The following is an 8,739-nucleotide window of genomic DNA, read 5'->3' as shown; positions in this document are numbered from 1 at the left end:
CAACTACCTAAAAAGGAGAAAAAAAACCTGCAGAGTGTGTGGGGGGGGAATGTGTGTGCGCGTGCGTGTAACGTCTGATTTGACTATAGCAGCAAAAAATTGGTCTTTTGTGAATTGATGTGATTTAGAGACGCCTACAAAATAAAAGTATGGCACTTCAGAAAGAGATGAATAAAATATTAGTGTTTTATTGGAAGGATGCCGTGCAGCTGAAAAATTGTAGAGTTTTAGAAATGGAGCAATTGCCTCTTTCAGTGCGGCAGCATGTGAGAGAGTGCCTGGGAAGTATGCTATTTGGCTGCACTTCAGCTCCTACTAAGCCTACCTAATATTTTCTTGCCTCCCCTGCCTTGCTGCTCAGGCTTGGAAAGGAATTTGGGCAAAGTCTTCACTAACAAGACTGGTGACTTGCTTCTTGGAGTGGAGAAAATCTCATCCTTGATAGGATCCCAAATATGTGATTAAATGTCTTCTGTTCCTTGGAGGGAAATTCAATCCATTTTAATGTGGAAAGGTTGAAATGCTAATACAGATCTTTCCAACCCCCATTTCATATGAAAAAAATATTTTCTTGGAATTCTTTTTGGCTCCAAGTAGTGAAGGCAACAAATGTTGCATCCTTAGAGAACATAAATTTCTCTTTTGGAGAAGGTGAATAAATATGGAGGTCATTCAAGAGGCCAAGGTGTATTTTTCTTCCTGAGTATAAAAGTCTTTGTATAAAATTCCATCCTTCTTTGTACATTTGTATTGGAAGTGGCCAATGTTTAACATTCCATATTAGCTCTATGTGCCAATTAAATATTTTCAGTGTAGAAGTTATCCAGATAAAGACTCAATTTTGGTAAAAGGTCTCTGTTCTATCCAAGCAGGTCCATATTGTCTTTGCAGCTGAGTCAGACTGAGTCTTTTATTGTGATTGGAAAAAATATGCCAGTTACTCGATTTCCCAAAAGTTGGGAATTAAAGTTCCTCTTATTAGTCTTCTCCCCAAATACTTTCTTTTTTTTCAGGAAAGAATGTAGATGGCATTCTGATAAAAGAAAAAAAAAACTGTTCAATAGCACCAGAGAGCTATGGGCCACTTCCTTAGTGCTGTTTTGGTAACTTTCAGTGAGCAAACAGAGAAGTTGGGAAGAGAATTAATGGTGAACTGAGAAGTAATTTAAATCTATGTCCCATGGAGAGGGTTGGATGAATAAAGACTCCATCAAGTCCCCAGTCTCTTGCACGGCCCTTTTGAGAATATCATCTCATCCAGTCTGACCTCTGGGTCGCTCCTATGTTGCTTCAATGAGCTGTGTTCCCACTGTGCTTGCCACAGCCCCACAAACAGGTCTCAGAAAATACAAGAGCAAGAGATGTGACTTTGAAATTGTAGCATGGAAAGTTTACGACCATAGAAAGAAGTTCCACTTCACAGAGTGAAGTACTCCATTCAAAGAGGTAGGACTAGAGAAAATACTTATAAATGTTCCTTTTATGCTTGGCTCAGGGCACTGTGCTGAGCTGGGGGCAAATTTTAAAGTGATTGAGCCTGGCTGGGCAGCTTCAATGGCTGGATCATCGATACTATAGCTGGAAAGCAAGGGATGGTTTTACAGTTTTTCTAGCATAGCACCACCTAAGAGGAGTTGACTGCACTGGCCTAGGAATTGCATTAGCTTATGCATATAGAAGGCAATGTCTGAGACTCAAAAATATCCTAAAATACTACACAGGAAGATGAAGTGGAGATTTTACCCAATCCAGAACTCTATGTCATTGTTTTGCACAGGCTGATGTAGTTTTCTTAGTGAACTGGCTGTTGGTCTGGCAAATATCTTATCTTGATCTCTTTAAGAACATCAAAAGGAGAACGTCCCCTTGTTACAGTCATTAGTACATCTTCATATTCTTGTCTCTGGATTTAAATCATTTATCTAAATCTATGCCACATGATTTATGTTTCAGAGATGTTCATCACCGTCCCAGCTGGTGGACTGTTCTGCTAGGTTGAGACTGATAAAAGCTAAAGACAAGATGCTTCACTCAGTCAATCACAAGTGCATATTTGAGGTGATGACCGTGATGATGCCCCGCGGTCCAGAACTGATGACAGGAGAGCTCGACTTCCTGTCTTCAGAGGGATAATGGGCTTTGGGGAAAGCAAAAACCAGCGGCAGAGCTTAACCATCAGAGGTAAGATCCCTATAACATCTGTGCTAGGCGTGAAAGCAGAAGTGACCCACACTTTTCTAGAATGACAGTTAGTCCTCATTTTCCTAAGGGTGATACAGATAGGAGGATAGCTAAGGTGTCACTTCAGTTTTATCAGCAGGAAACAACTAGATTTTGTGAGAAGGCTCACAGCAGTTTCCAGGTCTAAGTCAGTTTATAGACCTAAAGCTTATTGATCGAAGCCTGGTCCCCTTAAAGAAAGCATACACTATTACTATAAACCCATCTATTTGTTATCCGCCTCTATCCCTCTCTATCTTTAAATCCTCCCTTGATCTTTATCTCTTTATTAAGATAACTGTACACACAAAAGAGAAGAATGCCTTGAGTTTTTGAAGCCTCTAAGATACAAAGTAAATTTCCAATCAGGGCCATAACATTCTGCCTCAGTACCATAGTGAGAGTAGAAGCCTGTGGAGACCAGTGAGAAATGGAATTGGGCCAAATCAAATTAGGTTCATTAGGCCCTCAGATCTCTGTAGTCATTTCATTAGCTTCTAAATGTATACTTGGGATTGACATTTTTAGCAACTGGTAGAATTCAGTTTTATTTTCTTATGTGTGAATCAGGACCGCTATATTAAGGAGATACAAATGGGATCACCTGTGACATACTCAGAAGTAATACTTAATTCCTGGAGAAACTGCCAATATCAGTGCCATCTCACACGTTAAATACAGTATCTTAATAATGCAGAGGTGGTAGTTCTTGTCTTAGCCCTTTCCACTAAGTCGTCTGGCCTCCAAAACCCAGGTAGATATTGACAGTGAAGATAGATGGTAAATTTAGTATGGCAGTAACCCAAAGTGCAGCTGTTGTGAAAATGTGGCACGTACACTGGTCAGATCAGCATAGCCTATGTATTTGTGTGGGTAGTTATCAGTTTAGTGAATGCTTTCTTCTTGCTATTCATCTCTAAAAGGACCAAAAGCAAATGCATATAGACCGTAGGGACAGAAGAGCACCTTGTCTTGTGGATATGGGAGGCATGCATCTCCCTCCCAGGCTCCCCCTTCATTCTCTTCTTCCTGTTTGCCATGATGTGAGCAACTTTCCTCTGTCAGACCCTTAAACTATGCCCTTTTCTGCTTTGGAGCCTGTTAACTATAGACTGAATCCTCTAAACTCATGAGCCAAAATGAATCTCTATTCCTTTCAATTGTAGGTATTGAGTGTTTTGTTTCAATGACAAAGTGACTAAAACACACACAATAATCTGTAGAGATTTTAATCGCCTCGATGTTCCCAGGATATCACAATAGCTTGGTACATTTTAAGCATTGTTCTGCATTAACCAATTAGTGCTTACTGGCAAGTATTGTGGATATTCCAACAAAGTATAAGCATTGAAGAGTGAAGAAAGAATCCCTGTCAAGATTAGGATACTTGTTACACTGGTACAGAGAAAAACTTTCAGAGCACAGACTGATGCTTAGGAGAGGGACTTCATTCCTAATCAATGGCTTCAGCCCTTTGCTTTGCTTTTCTGCCATCAGAATGATCACTTTCACTAGAGTTTACAAGGTCTCATGACCTGAATCCAGGCTTCAGTCTATGGCTGCTCCCACCACTTCATGTAGGGAAGGAAAATATCCCTAGAAAATAGGATATTGAGCAGTATTTCTTATTGCCCAATTTGAGAAATGATTTTGCAAAGCAATTTAGACAAGATCAGGAGCATTCAGGGTGGTATGGCCATTCAAAGCAATTTAGGATTTGATGCAAATAAGATTCAATTATTGATGTCATGGAGTTTGGGGAAAGTTATATGAATGCATTTCCCAGAATGTAAAGGATATTTGTATCCCATGTGAAAGCCCATGAGAAGCCTTTGCTACAAAGCTCTTAATAATTAGGAAGACATCAGTCATCTTCTTCCTTAATTAGCTCAGGAGCCACAGTGTCTACAGAGGCAGCAATATAGGTTGTGCATTGCATAAGAACTTGGACTTAACCCCTTCAAGTCTGACTTAGCTTCTGTTCTTCTGTTCAGTTGGATTACAAGTGGTGACCATCTCTGAGCCCCATGACAACATACCTTATAGTGGACAATAGCCAATTCAGGTTGACTGGTAGAAGTTATTAGACTTTATTTTCATCCCCAAAGTAGTTGCAACCTTTTCACTGAATGTATAGTTTGGATTTAGGCTTTTTTCCTCATTCATGATGCCTTTTCCAATAATAGCATCTGTGGGTTTCCTATACATGGACATGCTTTGTCAGTCAACATTTTGTCCTTGTCTTGGCTACTTTTCTCATTGCTGAGATGAAATACCTAACCCCCAAACTAAAGGAGGAAAAGTTTATTCGGCGCACAGTTCATAGAGGTTTCAGTTCATTTTCAGCTGGCTCCGAGGCAGGGTGGCATGATAGAGGGGCATCACAGGGAATAAACAGTCCATGGCAAAGCAAGGCAGGCAGAAGGCAGCAAGCAGCAAGTAAGCAACAAGTGACAAGCAATAAGCAGTGACCCTCTTTCTGTCCCTTATATTTCATCCAGGCTACCACCCTTAGGGTAGTAGCATTCATTCATACCTATGGTGGGGCAGCCTTAATCCTAGCATCGCACCATGAATCAATCCCAGCATTACATCCTTGATCTCAACAGCACACACCCCAGATCAAGTCATCTCTCAAAAGCCCCATCTATGACTGCATGAATCTTTGGGGGTCATCTAGATACAAGTTATAACACTCCTGAACAAATAATTCTCTTTGTGGTAAAATAAACAAAATCATTAACAGATGCCCATAGTTTTCATTGGTTTTATCGTGTACCCTCAAATAGTAACCCACATGGAGCAGTGGAGTCCCCTATCAAATATTTATTGGAAGAGAATCTCTTACAATAATGATGTAATTGAACCTATTTGTCTAGGAGAAACAGGAAGGAATGTGCTTAAAACCTTATGTGATCTTAATATGAGCAGGCTTATTGGCTCTTCATAAGAAGAAGACCAAGGATTCAGATATTTTTAGGAATGGGGCTTTAGGTTTTTTTAAAAAATTAAAACAATAACAGCAACAACAACAAAAAACCATGCAGTTTTCCAATTTCATTTATATTCCAGATGTGATGAAAGCTCTGAGTGTTATAGGAACTGAATGATTGACTGGCCTAGAAATGAGAGCTTAGCTTCAGTTCTTCTATAACAAAGCTGGATGATATAATTTTTATTTTCTTCTCCACTTGTGGGATTATAAAGCATATGTGAACATGTTTTGAATCCATGAAGGAAAAAGTTAAAATTGTTTCACAGAACCATTTTTAGAAGAGGCATATTAATAGGAAGAAGTTACATAGGTATTATATGAACAAAATAGTAGTCTGTAGGAAAATTTCCAATTGTTCGATTCCAAACTTTCTCCCTTTAGTTTTTCCTCACTCTGAAATTACTAGAGATAGCTATTTCCCCTCGCCTCTCTTCAGAACATAGGGCATAGGATATAATTTATATAACTGATTCTCTGACTCTGGGAGGAGGACCCAACTAAATACATAGCAAGTTAGTCAACTTTCCATTACTGTAACAAAATACCTGGGAAAAGTTTTGAAAGTTTCATTCTAGGGCTATTGCTTTTTGGTCAGTAGAGAGGGCAGTACATCATAGCCAAGCCAGCTGCTCATCTAAGGATGGACAGCAAGCCAAGAGAGAAAGAGGAGAGGCTAGAGGTCCACTATTCTCTTCATGGTCATACCTCCAATAACCTAACTTCCTCTGCCTAGGTCCTGCATCTTAAAGGTTCCATCACTTCCACCATAGCCACGGGCTGGGGACCAAGCCGTCCACACATGAATACGGATCAAGCTTTCAACATCTAAATGATACCACAAAGGAAAAAGAATTTTTGTGATAGCAGTGAGAAGCAAGAAAAAAGTTGCAGGGGTGAGTACTCAGTAGCAGAGATGCTACTGTCATCTTAATTATGATGTGACCTTCTCTCTGTGTGTATGTACCTATTGTTTTTAGATTAGTGTCTCAAGAAAATAATTTTTAAAAATAATAATAGTAAATTACAATTCACAGAAAGTTAAAATTTAAAATTAAAAAGAAGCACATGAGCCTGTGTTTCTGAAAAGCCTCTGAGAGATGCTGATAGTATCAGTGCATAGATTCACTCTGACCAGAGCTAACCTCAAACATGAGACACAGATGCATATTTGCATACATGGATTGCGATGTTGTATGCCAGCTTCCATCATGTACCATTTATCGCCTGCCATTTCTACCTCATCCCATGCAATCCAACCATTCCAGGTCCTTTGTAATTTATACAAGGCAAACCTCCTATGCTGTGGAGCTGTGACCCCATCAAGCTACGTGCTCTCAATCACCTATGCCTTTATCCTGCTCCGTCTGCTCAAAAGGATCTCATCCTGGAGATGTTGTTGCTCTAAATGCTTTCCTGACTTTTCCCAGCTCAGCATTACTTGTTCCTTCCTTTGTTGCTCAGAGAACACACTTTTGGTGTTGTCTCTTCTTTGTTTGAATGTTGGCCTCTCACACCAGATGGTGAGCTATCCTGGAGTTAGCGTGGGTGCACCCTTCATCGGTACAGCCTCCCCACAGGTGTCAGCCATGGGCAAGACACCAGCAAATGTTTCTGGGGCGAATTGATAAAAGACAGAATGATTGGGTATACAAATGAGTAAATAAGCCAAAGATGTAAGGCCACATTTCTAGAATGTGCTAATCCTTTAGAATATCCATTCTCTTCTTGAAACCTTGAGCATATTCTGTACACACATACTTGCACATACATTTATGTGCATTTTAAAAGCAAACAGCATAATTTAAGAAAAGATGAACTAAAAATAAGAACATGAATAAAAGGTTTTGCTTTCTATTAGCATGCAGCAGTAGAATATTTTGTGTACCTCAGGGTGGAGAACATCTAACCCACCTCTGAGTTCCGTGAGCTAGAATAATAAGGAAAGTGATTTAATTTACTAAGGGATAAAATTCACTTAAATAGTAGTTTCATGCCTAGGAATAGGAAGAAATAAACAGTGAGGAGAGCAATAGGTCCAGATAAATATAGGACTTTCAGAGTCTTGGATTCCTCTGAAGAAAGCCAAAAATTGTACAGATTTATATAAAACACAGTGCAAGAAAACTCAAAGCTCACTGGAAAAGTGTCTTCTCCTTGGAAAACTAGTGGTTGAATTATGACCCCAAATTGGAAAGAAGCAAGGAGCAGGTGGCCCAAGAGGATAATTCAAGGCCCATTCTAAATCTACCCTGGCTGAAAAAGGAGACACTTTATTTAGCATTAGGTAGTTTGAAGTTTGAGATTAATAATGGTCTTCCACATAGAAGCCCTTTTCTTCTATTTTCCTTTGTTTCTGAAATTAAATAGTTAATTAACTCATGTCCCTGCTAGATAAGGGGAAAATGGATCAAGAGCAAGACCCAACCCCAGGGTAGAAGCAGGAGCATTCAATCAGGCTGCTAAGGGCAAAGGGCTGGGATGAGTAAATCCAGAATTCTCTCCAAATTCAGGGTAAGGGATTCGCAGAGCACAGTGGGCTGCATGTTTGTGGCCCCTGTCCATTTATTGAAACCTCACCCTCAAGGTGATGGTATTAGGAAGTGGGATGTTTAGGAGGCTGTCAGGTCATGAAAATAGAGCTAATTGTATAATCCTACAGGTAGTAGGATTAGTGTTCTTGCATGAGGTTGATTGAAAATATGGTGTGCAAGGTGTAATATAAAACCACAGCAAATGCTTACACTAAAAAGTATTTATTAGAGTAAAAGACATATTCCCCTTAATCCCCTCAAAAAACTCCCATTTGCTTCAAACACCTTCATCCTGTCCTTCTCGACACTTTCTGAAGCAATTCTGGAAGTCCTCTTTCATGAGTGTCTTTATGAAGTATGATAAAAAATACAGTGAATGGCATGGTTTATAGAAACCACAGAAAAGAGGATTTATAGAAACACGATGGGATGTCCTCATCTACCTAATTGAGCCATTCTGTCACCGTGTGACTTCTGGGTCTTCCCCAAAGTCAAAATGACCATGAAACATTAGCATTTTTAATCTATTCAGGATATTGAAGCAGCCACAACAGTGCAATTCAAGACATTCAGGACAGGGCTTCCAGAAGTGTGCCAGGAAGTTTCAGAAATGCTGGGATCAGTATGTTTGAAGTGAGGGGGTTCTTGGAGAGTGATTCATGACCACGTTCCTTTTACTGGAATAATTTCTTGAAAAATCTAAACCTCCACTATATTTTCTATTACATCTCATAAGAGATCCCAGAGAACTTGCTAGAGTCTTCCATGCAGGAAGAAGTTAGCATCTCTCAACCAAGGAAAACACCTTCCTTGGGCATCGAATCTGCCAGTGCTTTGCACTTGGACTTTACAGCCTCAAGAACTGAGAGCAATACATTCCTTCTGCGTATAACCAATGTGTTTTATGGCATTTTTGTTATGGAAACTCAAATACACTAAGGTATTGTGGAAATAAGCTAGGCAGATACTCCCCAAAGGGGCCTTACTGTGCAC

General features: G+C 39.8%; 1 long non-coding RNA gene across 1 annotated transcript in view; it reads left to right on the top strand.

Moving 5' to 3' along the window:
• The window catches only part of LOC104876463, a 66,940-nt gene extending 60,838 nt beyond the window's left edge, over nt 1–6,102 (top strand). The window contains exons 3-4 of the long non-coding RNA XR_784345.1: nt 1,954–2,181; nt 5,949–6,102. This is a non-coding gene — a long non-coding RNA (uncharacterized LOC104876463). The remainder of the gene's footprint in view (nt 1–1,953; nt 2,182–5,948) is intronic.
• The last annotated feature ends 2,637 nt before the right edge of the window (nt 6,103–8,739 follow it).

Source organism: Fukomys damarensis, unplaced genomic scaffold, assembly GCF_012274545.1.
Source record: "Fukomys damarensis isolate Sample0158 unplaced genomic scaffold, DMR_v1.0_HiC HiC_scaffold_17, whole genome shotgun sequence".
Lineage (NCBI taxonomy): Eukaryota > Metazoa > Chordata > Mammalia > Rodentia > Bathyergidae > Fukomys > Fukomys damarensis.
This window is presented reverse-complemented; position numbering and strand designations above follow the sequence as displayed.